A 16788-nucleotide genomic window follows, 5' to 3' on the forward strand; every position below is an offset into this window, starting at 1 on the left:
TTTTTAAAGTCTGAAAATAAATGTGAAAGTCCCTGTAAGACTTCGGAAGCATGAGTGAATGTGCATTCTGAGTTAGAGTTGCTCACATTTTCCTCTGGCATCTGAAAGTTTTTCCCACGTGTTGATTTTGTCTGAGAATTGAGGGCATTGTTCCTGCCCACACAGGAATGTCAGTGCCATTTTTTCCCAGTGCTATGAATAAGGCTGTCAGAATGTAGGCGCTCTTCGTCAGTGTTCTGTTGATAAAACTATTTATCAGGCAGTAGAATGTGTCAAGGTCTTCTTGCCTTTCTTGTGCAGAGTACTGGCCTCAGAAATCCAATTTGTTATCATTGCTTTTGAGGGTTTTATTTACTTACTTGATTGTTTATGTCTACTGTCACCCTCCAAGGCTGTTCTTTTAGACTTCTATATAATCGACCCTTACTAGGTTTATGAGTTAAATAGTTTTAACTGTCTACATCTTGTAGGGGATCTGGAAGTTGTGGCCCTCTAAACTCCTGCAAAATAGCGTTAGATTTAAATATGATTTAAATAGAACTGTGAACAATTGAATTGGCATATATTATATGCCATTTAAAATTCCAGTGACATAGGTCCAGATGGAATGTCTCTGGTTAACTGTCCATTTATCCCTTAAGCTCAAAAAGGAGTTTAAGGTGATAATTCTATCCAATAACGTAATTTTTATTTAGTAAATGGGAAAAGGTTGCCATGCCATGTGAGTAGTTGAATACTTTGGTCCAGCTTGAAGAACATGAGGGGTTCACAGGAGCAGAGCAGACTCATTAGCTGGGTGGGCATTCAGGATGCTGTTGCATATGACCTCAGGAGGTCTTTTGATCTATTACTATAGGATTTTCTGTGTTTTCCCTTGCCAGCCAAATTGGTCTTCTAAGAAGGCACTGAATTGTCTGGCCTTTCTTCCCTCAAGTTTCTGATCAGATCATCTCTGCCATTTCAGTTTCCCCGTCCACACGATTTCCCCGTCCACACGATGTCCAGCTTAAATCCAGCTGTCCGGATGTTTTTTCTTCCTCGGAACTTGTTTTCACCAGTAGTTGGACAATCATGTGCTGCCTTGTGAGAGTCTCTTGTATTGTTGTGTTGAACAACAGCTAAACTCTTGTATTATTGTTTGATTTTTCTCATGTTTATGTTGTTTCTTCACCTGGATTGTTAGTTCCTTGAGAAAAAGAACTTTCTTCTGTCTCCCCATAGGGCATCAACGCAGGACTTTGCCTTTAGCGCTACTCATAAAAAGTTATTGTTGACTTCTCTCTGCTTTCTCATACGTGTATAAAACTTTTATCCATATCTAAGCTAAATGATTGTGTTTGCTCGTTTGTGTTCCCAGTTCTTCTCTCCATCCTTTCCAGTTAGAAAAGATTTGTGTGCGTGTGTGCGTGCGTGTGTGTGTGTGTGTGTGTAATCCTCCACCCTCTCATATTACTACTTCTATCCACAGCTGCCCTGCTTTTTAAGTGCTTAGAAACAGTAGGCTAACTTCTTGTAGAAACACTTCATGGGTTTAAATAAATGAAAATGATTTATTAAATTTCTATAAAGGCTGTGAACCGACGAGGCGTGAGAGCGATGCAGACGTGGGTAAGGAGTGGTCTTGGCCCTTCAGGATCTCACAGCATAGAGAGAATGTGGACTCCCAGAAGCCTAAGAGTTCTTTCACACAGATCTGAGCTGCCACAGGTCAGATGGCTGGCTGGCTGGGTGTAGGCTGGGCTTGGAGAGGAGAGTATAATTAACACCTTATTTACTTCCTGCCTCTTTTTCTCAAATGCTCCTCTTTTCTCTTGAGCAAAATAAAGAATGATATGGTTTTAATTTTTCAGCCGTCAAGAATTCAACCACATTCGTTCTCCTTTGTCTTCCCCACTTTTGGTTTCAAAATCTGCGGATTGCCGTTTTTGCCCTTGCATCAGTGGTTTTTGAAAGCATTAAATTGACACTTGAAAGTAACTTCTCACTATGAGTGACCATCCTGAGGTAATTTTGAAGGCAGCGTCTATCTCTACCTGCCCCTTTCTCACACGTGCTGCCAGGCAAGCTGACTCCTCGGTAATTTGCCACTTAAGTTTTACTCTCACCTGAGGGTGACGGTAGAACAGGCACCAGATCTTTGAATTTTTTTTCCTGTTTTGGAATGAAAATTATTTGAAGGTTGAATAACATTTGAAATAGTGGGGAAAGTCATTTTCAGAATAAAATTTGTACTTTAAAATCTGTTCAGATATGTTTTCTTGCTCTCTAACATAAGTAGGCATTAAAAAAATTTTAACTCCTTTTCAGAGTTCATCAAATGATACGTAATTTTATTTTTCTCTCATTCAACAAGAAACAAAGTATCTTTTGTTAAACCCCTTGCGCTGGGAATCCCTCTGTTTTCGTTACTGTTTTATTTCCAGTCTCTTTTCCAGTCTTCTCCTGAGCAAATTAAAGCTGTTTCTGACAGTTTTTATTTCTCAACTATTAGGAAATTTTGCCAAATATTCTCCTCCTTGATCCTGTCTCCCTATTCCCCCCAACCAAGGTTTCTGTGGAGATTGTGTGCAGGAACTTGAATGGAGGAACAGAAATTTCAGAATCTTGCCTTTACCTGTGAGCGTTGTTGAATTTATTTCACGGAAGCTTGAGCTGGGGCCATTCTTTCCATCCATCCTTTCCACAGGGGATCAGGACTCTGTGGCCTAGTGGAAACATGTACAGAATTTATCATCCCTATTTACAGCACTTTAATATGCTAACATTTGAATCTTAAAGGGATCAAATGCAATATAACATACTAAAATACAGTCTATAAAAAGCACTGGATTAGTCAGAAAAACAGTTTCTTCATGCAAGGTGGCTGCATGATGAAAGTACTGAAAAACGATCTGTCAGATTCCTATTTTTATATTTGTTATATTCTGCAACAGAGTTTCACATCAACTCTGTTATGATTAGGAATATTATTCTTTTTTTTGTTTTAATTCTAGAGAGACAGCCTCAAAACTACTAACTGAACTACGTTTCATAACTGTGCTATATTTGCAGAATATGCCATTTTAACCTGTTATGAGTTGTCTAATTTTGTGCATCATCTAGTTATTAACATAGGAAACAATCTGAGTCTTCTTATGATGTTTGTTATATTCACTGATCTCTTTCTGTATTTCAGCAGCAATTTAAAGTGAATCAAATAGTAATACTCTAATAAGCTTTTCTGCTATAGCACAGAAAGCTTGTCTGAATCAGATGTCAAAATTCATTGTAGGCAAATAGTTCACAGAGAATCTGCCAACCTACAGAGGTTTGCTGCTTACGGTTCTTTACTTAAGTTTTAATGGAAATGGTATTTGGCAGTTTCTTAAAAAGATACTTAGAAAATGTGGTGTGTGCTCATCTGGCTAGAGGTTTGACACCAGCCTCTTTATATAATCTAACAGTTTTTAGTCATTGCTGTTTTTTAAGAGGGTATAGTTTTCACAGATTTATTCCAAGTTTTGCTGTTCAAAGTGAATAAGAGAAAAAGCTGGACAAAAAGAATGTGGAGTTTCACTTCTTAATAATTACTTTAGTGACTGGTTACTGACCTTCTTTAGTGATGGTATATAATTTTTAAGAAAAATAGAAAGTTAAAGAAGTCATATTTCTACAGTATTTTATGAATTTGGCCTCAAAATAGTATTCATTTAAATATATATTGTGAGTTTAGAAGTAATTTTTGCCCCCCAATATTGATTTGTTTCCTGTCTGAGAAGATAAAGAGAAAAGTATGAGGTATAATTTTTCCTCTTAAATTGAGTACAGATTTTACTTTCAGAGGTAAACTTTACCTGTGAAACAAGAATATGCATATAGTTGATAAAGTACTGTTTATGGTTTAGATAAAAGTGCGGAAGTGCTAAGTTATTATGGGCTGGAGTTGGTAAACAAATCTTCATTGAGGAGAAAGGAACTCTTAGACTTTGAAGAATGATGTACTTAGGAAAACTCGGCAATACTTAGCCTAGTACATTTTTCGTTTGAAAATGGTTGAATAGTAAAATCCAAGCAGAAATTTGGGGTTATAAGAAAAGGCTTGAATGCCCACTTCCTTATTTTATTCATTTATTTATTTTTGTGGTACGTGGGCCGCTCACTGTTATGGCCTCTCCTGTTGCAGAGCACAGGCTCCGGAAGCGCAGGCTCAGCGGCCATGGCTCACGGGCCCAGCCGCTCCGCAGCATGTGGGGTCTTCCCGGACCAGGGCGTGAACCCGCGTCCCCTGCATCGGCAGGCGGACCCTCAACCACTGCGCCACCAGGGAAGCCCCTGCCTACTTCCTTATATGCCAAGGATAACATAATAAAATGTAAACTTTGTTAGGAGCAAACCATGCTGGCCAGTGCTGTCAGTTTCAGCCCAGACTTTGCGTGGCTTGGCTTTAACTAGGAATCCTCTCCTCCTGCAAAGCCAGAATACCATTGGGGTTCAAATGGATCAATCTCTTCACTTCTGCTAAATGTTAAGAAGAGGTGGGCTCCCACCCATAGGAGAGGTTGCAAAGTAAACATAAAATAGAAAAAAATGCATGGACTCTATTGTTTACCCTTTTCCAGTCTGCTTTCCAAAATTTTTTTGGCACTGATTCCATTCTCTTTCTCCTTTCCATTGTCAGGGGGGAAAAGAATATGTGCGTGTTGTGCTCATGTGTGCACTTAAGCACTTCATTTTAGAATAGCTTCCATAGGGAGCAGAGCTAAATGTGTATATTCAATCTACCATCTTTAATTAGAAGTCCACTTTCTACTTAGGAAAATCTGGACGGTGAGCCTGTTTTATCACTAGGATAAAGTGAAGTGGGCCCTCTCCCTCAATATAGCCAGGAAGTTTTCTGGATACCTCATTATAAAAAGACTTTTAATTGGTTGTGGTAGCTTTAGTAGCATCTGTTTTGACGTTGTTCGTTGTTTTCTTACAGATGCTTTTTGTTAGTTTTCATTTTCTTGATTCACTCTTTCCTGCAGGTGTCTAGATAGTCCATTTTGTTTTGCATGTGTGTTTAATTGGGCAGAGCAGAGGTAGGTCATAGGAAAAGAATGGATGGAAATGCTATTCTACTTAACATACATTATTTTGTTTTTTTGCAATTAATAGGTATAGTTTAGTTCTTATCCACTTGGTTTGGGTCCTAAGCTATGCATTATGTAAAGTTTGTGGCTTTGTTCATCAAACATTTCTGGGCCAAGCATTGGTGATAATGTTGGTGGAGGTTGGGTTCTTCAACAAGATCGGACTTGGGAGAATTTCACTGTGCAGGGTCTGGTGCTCAGCGTTGGGATGTACGTTAACTCTACTCACAGTGCCCGAGTCAGGCAGAGGAAAAGTGCCCTTGCCGATCAGTTCTATAAATGTAGACATAAGAATTCCAGGAAATGAATTTACAGTGAGAGATAACTGCCAGGAAGAATGAAACATTTAGATTTATTGGTCATTTAATTCTTTCTTTCATAATAAGAAAGTCGTCAAATGGTGCTAAATCTCAGGATATCGTTGTGAGCATGAAATTCAGAGCAAGGGGTATTATATCAACATAGTAACAGGTGTCTTTAGCCTCCTGTAGCTTGCTTGATCCAAAGCCACCGTGGAGGGTGAATACATCTGCCATCAGGTCAAGAATAATTGTGCTTTCAGACCAGGTTACCCTTCTTCCTAGTGATACTGCTAACTTCCCACTTCTAGTTCTCCCCATGCCTCCCCCTTCAGGAAGCCTTGTTGGATCTGTACATCTGTACATAAACCCAGCCACCTACCCTTTCTTCCCCTAACATTTTAGACCTTTCTTTCTTGGGTCTCCTGCAGTCAGATTATTTCATCTATCATGTTGATTTTTACTTAGGTTTCCCAGTAAATGTTAAACTAACTTCAAATTCTGCTGGAAAATTTATGATGGACCATAGTATTTACATTTGGGCATGTTACTGACCTAATAGGTGTGGGGATGGGAGTTGAAGTTGGGAAGGGGAATGATTGGCCTGAAACCCATTTACCATGTCAAAGTATTATTTCTGTTGGAAAAGATTCTGAATTTCGAGTAGCTGTCTGTCACACGTCACGCTGCATTTTATGGCGGAAGTAATACAGGAGGGCTTTGAGGCGACCATCTGGATATGTGAATACATATGTACAGAGAAGCATTATAAAGGACATTTCCAGCTTATGAACAGGTTATTTAAATGTATATGTCAGTACGTTATTTGGAGAGTATGTTTTCCCATGGAAATAAGGCACAAATGATTAGACTTTCAAGTCGATTTGTAAAAGTCGGAAGTTTTTGAACTGAGTTCTGGGTGCTAAATCTTGGAGCAGGTAGATAAAGACAGAATTTCTACCCCACTTTTCTAATTCAGGCCAAAATTTAAAATCCCTTTTCTTTTTTTTTCATATTCTTTTCCTATTTCTTGTTGCTTTTTTCCCTAGACTTTCTTGTTCCTAGTTCCATGATGATATTCTGTTACTCTTCTGTAGTATCATAATACAAAAGATATCCGTGCTTCCTGCTTACTTTTTCTCTGTCCAGAATTAAAATTCCTCTAATTTCTCAAACGTAGCCGATCTCTCACCTAAATCATGAAAGGATCCGCAGTCTGAGTGAATGACTCCTGTGCGGATGATCACTTGTATTTGCCTTCTAGGAGGTATTTGCATTTTAACAGAAGCCTGTTCACATTATAGAATCATAAGTGGTAGAGTTTCACTCAGGAAGCCAAGGAAAATGAAAAAATGAAAGCAGTTTGTGAGGGCAGTAGAGGGCTGGGTTTTTGGCCTTTGGATCAGGTGGACATACTGCTGGTCAGGTGGCCTTTTGGGGAGGCATACCCAAATGCTCCCTAACTTTCTTGCTTCTGAACCTCCATGTTTCTGATGCCTCACACTTTTTCTTCTTTTTTTTTTTTGCGGTACTCGGGCCTCTCACTGTTGTGGCCTCTCCCGTTGCGGAGCACAGGGTCCGGACGCGCAGGCTCAGCGGCCATGGCTCACGGGCCCAGCTGCTCCGGGCACGAACCCGTGTCCCCTGCATCGGCAGGCAGACTCTCAACCACTGCGCCACCAGGGAAGCCCACTTTTTCTTATGTAGTTGAAGTAGTTGAATTGTGTGTGTTTTAAGTCAAGCAGAGTCTTGAAGACTCATCTGTTGCTCCCTACTTGCCCATGGTTAACAAAGACCTTGCCACTTTGTCTTTTGTTTTACTTTAGTTTGTTAGTCATCTACCGGGAATGAAAAACTTTTACCTGGGGAAAAAAATGTCAAGCTGAATAGAAAGACTGCTGCCTCAGATCAGTGTTTAAAAATTGAGATATCTCAAAATGAAATGTACTTTTTTCCCTCAGATTACCCAGAAGTTGCTTATCATTGAGTTCAAGAATCAGAGGTATAAGGAAATTACTGTTATTTCTTAAGAACCTTTTCAAGACCTCTTTCTTTGTATCAGATCCTGTTTGCCTCTGTTTTACGATAATAAAGTAATAAAGTAAATATTTAAGTGATTAAGAGTTTTCTGCATTACAACTTGACTTCCACTTTGGTCAGTTGTTAAAAAATACTTGAAACACGCCTGGCCAGTAGAGGTAAGAATAGTTTCATTGGGCCTGATTTGTGATGAGATCTGTAGTCAAACAGGTGTCTTGTGTTTTTCTACCTTGTGATTTCTTTCTCGAAGGTAGTCTCAAATACAGTTGTCATTAAATATTGTCAGATAAATTTTATATTATCGGGCTATATGAAACAGTCTTTTTTTAATAAAGGGTTTTAAATGAAAAGTTGAGCAATTGATATATCAGTTAGTGCGTTGGGTCCTGGCTTTTGTGTCTGGGTCTTTGAAAGGGATAAAAGATGAGTATGCTCCTTTGGATGGTGCCTGGCCAGACTGAAAACAGAAAGCTGATGGACTTGAGTGTGAGGGCAGATAGTCTTACCATGGGAGAGGGGATCTGTTTGCCAACTTTGGTATCGGCCTTGCCTCGTGGTCAGAATCCTTGGTTAAGCTTTTTAAAAATACAAGAGCACAGAGGCTTTTTTTTTTCTTTTTTAGGGCAGTGAAACTATTCTGTAGGATACTGTAATGGTGGAGACACGTCATCATACATTTGTCCAAACCCATAGAATATACAAGACCAAAAGTGAGCCCTAATGTAGACTATGGACTTGGGGTGATTATGATGTGGCAGTGTAGGTTCATCAGTTGTAACAAATGTACCGCTCTGTGGGGGACGCTGATAATTCGGGAGGCCGTGCATGTCGGGGGGTAGAGGGTATATGGGAAATCTTTGGATCCTTTGCTCAATTTTCCTGTGAAGCTAAAACTGCTCTACAAAATAAAGTCTAATACAAAAATTAAAAAAAAATACAGATGTCCAGGTGCTGTCTTTGAAGATTCTGATTCAGTGGGTCTGATGCTGGACTTGAGCATCTGTGCAGGCAGACTTAAAAACTACTTTTAGAGGCCATAACATGCTGCCTACCAAGGCACTCCCTGGCAGAGCACCTGCTCCCCAGGTATATGGTGAATTGATCAGTTAGCTCCTCCTTGGAATATGAACATGGCTGGTGGGGAATTTTCCCCTAGCAGTAGGGAACTGAGTGGAGTAGAGCTCCTACAGTAAGACTGCAGGAAGTCTTATTAAGTGTCTGTCTGGCTGACATTGTCTGGTTCTGATTTGCTTTGAGCAATGCCCAGCATATAGTAAGGGCTTGATAAATACTAGGTGCAATTATCATCATCATCATATTTTAAACTCCTGACTATATTTTTTCTCAGGATCTTACTATTTTTCTTGAACGTTTGATGAGAATGCTAACGTCCTTTGCCTTGGATGAATTCTCAATATCTTTCTATTATATTTTATCAATAATTTAGTGACTTGGAAGTTCCACAATATAAACATATACCACTTCAATAATCACGTTCACTTTGTAATTAGAAGAACTTGCTTCGATTCAAAAATCAAACGTTAGTATTTTTATAAGCAGGAGGAAAAACAAGATTTGAAAACAGTATATTTTGTATTGAAAATTTTGAATAAACCCATCTCTACCGTCCAAGGACCTAATCCTCTTGTTGGAGAGTCAGAAGAGGAACATTGGCCGTAGCCAGCTGGATTAAGAAAACAACATCAAAGATCAATTTATCTACTTTAAGCTCTAGGAATAGAAATACAGTTGGATTTTGCGTCTGAGAAATCGCAGGCTCTTTGGCAGCTGTTCGCTTAGAGCAAATGAAGATTTAGATGATTTTTTCCTCAGACGCTACAATACCATTACATTAAACTTTTGTTACCAAGAGAAGGCATTTAAGGGACCACATTTTATGAACAGCTGAGCAACCGACACGTATTAGAACTGACAGAGGTGTTTATTATTCCTTATCGTTTAGTTAAAGCGAAAAAATAAGTGTAATTCCTTGTGTAAAATGTGTGTGCGGATATTTACATTTCATCAATAAATAGTCTGCTTAACAAGCTTCACGATCCATCGCTCTGGAGGTTATGTGAGATTTTTCTGAAGCTCCATTCTAGAGCTTGGCTTTCAGATTACCCTGGAGCGAGCATATTGGTGAGAGGAGTAGACTTGGCTTCTGGAATAGCCGTCGGCAGGCCGGTCCTGCAGCTGGAGATAGAAGTCCTCCAAGAGGACACCCTTTGGTTAGCTAGCTGATTCTTGTGTCCTGAAAACAGATGAAAACCTCTGGTTTGTGGAAAATAAAAACTATAACCACCTTAGAAATGAAGGTTGTGGCTGTGGATGAAACAGTAAAAGTTTGATGTTTTATTTATTAAAAATAAAATTAGCATTTGTTTGCCATTTTCCATATACCATAAAGGTGAAACATATTTTTCTATCTTGTTTGTGATCTGAACTTACCTGGTTGCTTATGAGATGAATTGTGTACTCAGTTAAGAATTATGAAACATTTCAAACACCAGCAGACTGGGGTAGAAAAGCATGCCATCTCAGTACTGCATTTAGACTTGGATAGAATGGGAATCACTGAGCTCATGAAATAGGGTTTTATAATATAGAAGAAAGGCAAGCTCCTCTGTTCTTCAGGAGTTAATTAAGGTATGCATGTGATTTTATTAAAGGTGAGCATGTATGCATCTAGCTACACTAGGGTTTCCTTTAATATTGCAGGACACAGTTACTGGAGGGTATTGTGCAGTGCATTCTGGTCTAGTGTGTGTTTTGTTTTGTAGCAGCTTTTTCATTTTTATTTCTAGCACCTAAAACTATATTGAATAGTATTTTATGTCATTCATATCAACAGCACTGCAGAATTTCCTCAGTGTTGAAGCATAATCCCTTGAATCCTGTGGAATGGAAAGAAAGAGAGTCTGTATTGAACTATGAGAGGATTTTTCTTTTTCTTCCCTCTTCTTTTAGAGGCTGGTCTTGAAGGAATACTATATATAAGAAAGATTTTTTCTTATCATTCTTTGTAGTGGCTTTTAAGAAACCTATATGCTTATGTAATTTTGATAATGCATGTCTGTCTATCTGTTGATATACATATATACAAATTTTTCCTGATCGTTAATGAAAATTAAGTTTGGAAAATTTTTTTCAACTACTCAAAGAAAAAACAATAGGTGTGTGTGTGTGTATACATGTGTATGTGTGTATATAAACATATTTATTTATATATACCATATCTATGTGTGTATGCTTATATATTTTTTATATAATACACTTTTTTTTTGAGCAGTCAGAAAAACTTTTTCAAACTTAATAATAATCAGGGAACTTTAAAATCTTCCTTTAGTATAAATGTCTCATTTACTTCTGGAGTTACATTTTGAATACACATATACACAGTCATTGGATGTGGTTTCTTTCTTCCTTTTTGCCAGGATTTGAATGAATTTTGGGACAGAGTTGTGTCATTCAGATTGGTAGGAAAATAATGATCCGATAAATGATGACCTGAGACTTTTTAAGACACTCCTTTCCCCTTCTGTTTGGTTGTCTTTGATTTCCTCCACCTCCCATGACAGTGTCTCAGTTGTTGTGTTTGCTCTGTGCATACCTTTCTTTCCTTGGCCTTATACTTGCACAGTGTAGTTTAGAGCTAGCGCAAAATACATAGCTCGAGGGCTGTGCTGTATGGACTGCATTGTACGCTTCCCAGCACTGTCTTCTCAGTGCACAATAACGGCAGTGTGGAGGGGCCTACACGGAGACAGTGATGGTGTTTTATAAAACGCCAATGGTGTGTGGTGTTGACTGCAATCCGCCGGGTAAGCAGTTGCACAAATTCCTCCAAGTTGAGAGGCCTCCAGAAATGTCATGTTTTGGCCTCAATAATGAATGCCACAAATAACAGCACAGGCGCGGGGAACTTCGCTCAGCGTCTCAGATTCCAGGCTGCCTTTCTTCCGCTCAGTTTGCTATAAATTGCTTTCCTCCCAAAGAAAGTTCCCCAAAGCTAGCCTTCCAATCCTTGAATAATATATATTAAATCCACCTAAATTATCTTGTTTTGTCTCTCTTTGTTTTCTTGTTGAAAATTTCAGCCTATTGATTTTATACTACTGTTCAATGGTGTAAGTGAGGTTAGGAAGAGGCAGACAGGGGCAAAGTAGATTGTAAAGCTTGTTGGCATTTAATATAGAATGTAAGATTTCTTTTTGAAGTGTACTTGGCAAGTTGATTAACTGTTGTATGGTTTTAATTGTTTAATTAACTGGTCCTACATTATCAGAATAGAGAGGAATACAGTTTGTACTCTCTAAAGATTCTAGTGTAAGATGGGATATAAAGCAAAGGCATGCTTCAGATAGCAAGAAGAAATAACAGCGACTGATGTCTTAGGGCAGGACTGTGTAAAGACTGCAAAATCCCACTGTCCCCTTTTGCATAAAGGTGGTTCATGGTCAGTTCTTAAGAGAAAGGGGCAGATTGGCTTTTCTGCTGACGTCTTCCCTCTGGTTCCCAAGAAGTATTTGGAAATGCTCTAATTACTAAGGACGGGTCTAAGTACAATGTAGAATTGTGAAAATAAAATTCAGGACTCTGGCTGTTCTTCTCCTAGAATCTAGTTGGCAGTGTGTGTTTGGCTTAGTTCCTTGGGTATCTGTGGGTTGGTAGTCCATGAGCTAGAGCCAGGGGATTGCATAAGACTGAGAGCCAGAAGACCTGATTTCTAGACTCAACTCTGCCAACTTTTTGGCTGGCATTATAGCACCAAGCTGTTGCATCCAGCATATCTTTTGGCCCACGAGTGAGTGAAGTGACTCAGTGAGGAGCTGCTGTAGGAGACATTGAAATGAGTCAGACATAACTTTTGCTTAAAGAACCCAGTCTTCAAAAGTAATAAGTATCAAAAGGAGTAGAACGACAGGCCCTTTGGTGGGGCTAATGGTGGACTCCGGGAGAGCTCACACAAAGGAGTACTTCCCAGAACTTTTGCTGCCAGTGTCCTTGTCCCCGCGGTGAGCCCCAACTGTGCCCCCCCCAGCCTCTGCAGGAGTCCTTCAGCTCTAGTAGCTGTGTGGCTGGCAGGGTCTTGGTGCTCCGGCCATGTGTCAGACCTGAGCCTCTGAGGTGGGAGAGCCGAATTCAGGACACTGGTCCACCAGAGACCTCCCAGCCTCACGTAATATCAAATGGTGAGAGCTCTTACAGAGATCTCTGTCTCAACGCTAAGACCCAGCTCCACCCAAAGGCCAGCAAGCTCCAGTGCTGGATGCCCCATGCCAAACAACTAGCAAGACAGGAACACAGCCCCACCCATTAGCAGAGAGGCTGCCTAAAATCGTAATAAGTTCACAGACACCCCAAAACATACTACCAGACGTGGTCCTGCCCACCAGAAAGACAAGATTCAGCCCCACCCACCAGAACACAGGCACCAGTCCCTTCCACCAGGAAGCCTACACAAGACACTGAACCAACCTCACCCATTGGGGGCAGACACCAAAAACAACGGGAACTACGAACCTGCAGCCTGTGAATAGGAGACCCCAAACACAGTAAGTTAAACAAAATGAGAAGATAGAGAAATATGCAGCAGATGAGGGAGCAAGGTAAAAACCCACCAGACCAAACAAATGAAGAGGAAATAGGCAGTCTACCTGAAAAAGAATTCAGAGTAATGATAGTAAAGATGATCCCAAATCTTGGAAATAGAGTGGAGAAAATACAAGAAACGTTTCACAAGGACCTAGAAGAACTAAAGAGCAAAGAAACAATGATGAACGACACAGTAACTGAAATTAAAAATTCTCTAGAAGGAATCAGTGGCAGAATAACTGAGGCAAAGAATGGATAACTGACCTGGAAGATACAATAGTGGAAATAACTACCACAGAGGAGAAAAATGAAAAAACAATGAAGAGAATTGAGGACAGTCTCAGAGACGTCTGGGACAAAATTAAATGCAGCAACATTCGAATTATAAGGGTCCCAGAATAAGAGAAAAAGAAAAGGTCTGAGAAAATATTTGAAGAGATTATCATTGAAACTTCCCTAACATGGGAAAAGAAGTAGTCAAGTCCAGGAAGCGCAGAGAGTCCCATACAGGATAAGTCCAAGGAGAAACACACCGAGACACGTATTAATCAAACTATCAAAAATTGTAAAATACAAAGAAAAAATATTAAAAACAGAAAAGGAAAAGCAACAAATAACATACAAGGGAATCCTCATAAGGTTAACAGCTGATCTTTCAGCAGAAACTCTGCAAGCCAGAAGGGAGTGGCAGGACATATTTAAAGTGATGAAAGGGAAAAGCCTACAACCAAGATTACTCTACCCAGCAAGGATCTCATTCACATTTGACAGAGAAATTAAAACCTTTACAGACAAGCAAAAGCCAAGGGACTTCAGCACCACCAAACCAGCTTTACAACAAATGCTAAAGGAACTTCTCTAGACAGGAAATACAACAGAAGGAAAAGACCTACAAAAGGATTAAGAAAATGGTAATAGGAACATACATATCGATAATTACCTTAAATCTAAATGGATTAAATGCTCCAACCAAAAGACATAGACTGGATGAATGGATACAAAAACAAGACCCGTATATATGCTGTCTACAAGAGACCCACTTCAGACCTAGGGACACACGCAGACTGAAAGTGAGGGGATGGAAAAAGATTTTCCATGCAAATGGAAATCAAAAGAAAGCTGGAGTAGCAGTTATCCTATCAGACAAAATAGACTTTAAGAGACAAGGACAAGAGACAAAGAAGGACACTACATAATGATCAAGGGATCAATCCAAGAAGAAGATGTAACAATTGTAAATATTTATGCACCTAACATAGGAGCACCTCAATACTTAAGGCAAATGCTAACAGCCATAAAAGGGGAAATCAACAGTAACACAGCAACACTAGGGGACCTCAACACCACACTTTCACCAATGGACAGATCATCCAAAATGAAAATAAATAAGGAAACCCAAGCTTTAAAAGGCACATTAGACAAGATGAATTTAATTGATATTTATAGGACATTCCATCCCAAAACAACAGAATACACGTTTGAGTGCTCATGCAGCATTCTCCAGGATAGATCATATCTTGGGTTACATATCAAGCCTTAGTAAATTTAAGGCAATTGAAATCGTATCAAGTGTCTTTTTTGACCACAATGCTATGAGACTAGATATCAATTACAGGAAAAAATCTGGAAGAAATACAAACACATGGAGGCTAAGCAATATACTACTTAATAACCAAGAGATCACTGAAGAAATCAAAGAGGAAATCAAAAAATACCTAGAAACAAATGACAGTGAAAACATGACGACCCAAACCCTATAGGATGCAGCAAAAGCCATTCTAAGAGGGAAGCTTATAGCAATACAATCCTGCTTCACGAAAGAAAACAAATCTCAAATAAACAACCTAACCTTACACCTAAAGCAATTAGAGAAAGAAGAATAAAAAACCCCAAAAGTTAGCAGAAGGGAAGAAATCATAAAGATCAGATCAGAAATAAATGTGACAGAAATGAAGGAAACAGTAGCAAAGATCAGTAAAACTAAAAGCTGGTTCTTTGAGAAGATAAACAAAATTGATAAACCATTAGTCAGACTCATCAAGAAAAAAGGGAGAAGACTCAAATCAACAGAATTAGAAATAAAAAAGGAGAAGTAACAACTGACACTGAAGAAATACAAAGGATCATGAGAGATTACTACAAGCAACTCTATGCCAATAAAATGGAGAACCTGGAAGAAGTGGAGAAGTTCTTAGAAAAGCACAACCTTCTGAGACTGAACCAGGGAGAAATAGAAAATATAAACAGACCAGTCACAAGCACTGAAATTGAAACTGTGATTAAAAATCTTGCAACAGGGCTTACCTGGTGGTGCAGTGATTAAGAATCCGGCTGCTAATGCAGGGGACATGGGTTCGAGCCCTGGTCCAGGATGATCTCACATGACGTGGAGCAGTGAAGCCCACGTGCCACAACTACTGAGCCTGCGCTCTAGAGCCTTCTGAGCTCACATGCCACAAGTACTGAAGCCCGCAGGCCTAGAGCCCGTGCTCTGCAACAAGGGAAACCACTGAAATGAGAAGCCCACGCACCGCAATGAAGAGTAGCCCCCACTCACTGCAACTAGAGAAAGGCCGCACACAGCAACAAAGACCGAATGCAGCCAAAAATAAATTTTAAAAAAATAAAGAAATCTTCCAACAAACAAAAGCTCAGGACCAGATGGCTTCACAGGTGAATTCTGTGAAACATTTACAGAAGAGCTAACACATATCCTTCTCAAACTCTTCCAAAATATAGTAGAGGGAGGAACACTCCCAAACTCATTCTACAAGGCCACCATTACCCTGGTACCAAAACCAAAGATGTCACAAAAAAAGAAAACTATTGGCCAGTATCACTGATGAACATAGATGCGAAAATCCTCAACAAAATACTAGCAAACAGAATCCAACAGCCCATTAAAAGGATCATACACCATGATCAAGTGGGGTTTATCCCAGGAATTCAAGGATTCTTCAATATATGCAAATCAATCAATATGATAAACCATATTAACAGATTGAAGGAGAAAAACCATATGATCATCCATCTCAATAGATGCAGGAAAAGCTTTCGACACAAGTCAACACCCGTTTATGATAAAAACCCTCCAGAAGGTATGCATAGAGGGAAATTACATTAGCATAATAACGGCCATATGTGACAAACCCACAGCCAACATCGCTGTCAATGATGAAAAACTGAAACTCTTTCCACTAAGATCAGGAACAAGACAAGTTTGCCCACTCTCACAACTGTTATTCAACATAGTTTTGGAAGTTCTAGCCACAGCAATCAGAGACTGAAAAGAAATAAAAGGAATCCAAATTGGAAAAGAAGAAGTACAGCTGTCACTTTGCAGGTGACATGATACTATATACATAGAGAATCCTAAATATGTTACCAGAAAACTACTAGAGCTAAGCAATGAATTTGGTAAAGTAGCAGGATACAAAATTAATGCACGGAAATCTCTTGTATTCCTTATGGTGAAAACTCTGAAAGAGAAATTAAGGAAACACTCCCATTTACCATTGCAACCAAAAGAATAAAATACCTAGGAATAAACCTACCTAAGGAGACAAAAGACCTGTATGCAGAAAACTATAAGACACTGATGAAAGAAATTAAAGATGATAGAAACAGATGGAGAGATATACCATGTTCTTGGATTGGAAGAATCAACATTGTGAAAATGACTCTACTACCCAAAGCAATCTACAGCTTCAGTGCAATCCCTGTGAAACTACCAATGGCAT

At 39.3% G+C, this 16788-nt stretch overlaps 1 protein-coding gene across 11 annotated transcripts in view; it reads left to right on the plus strand.

Annotated features, from left to right (window-relative positions):
• The window catches only part of EPB41L2 (erythrocyte membrane protein band 4.1 like 2), a 214652-nt gene that overhangs the window by 109931 nt on the left and 87933 nt on the right, over positions 1 to 16788 (plus strand). The gene's annotated exons all lie outside the window — the stretch shown is intronic.

The sequence above is a fragment of the Delphinus delphis genome, chromosome 14, assembly GCF_949987515.2.
Source record: "Delphinus delphis chromosome 14, mDelDel1.2, whole genome shotgun sequence".
In the NCBI taxonomy this organism is placed as follows: domain Eukaryota; kingdom Metazoa; phylum Chordata; class Mammalia; order Artiodactyla; family Delphinidae; genus Delphinus; species Delphinus delphis.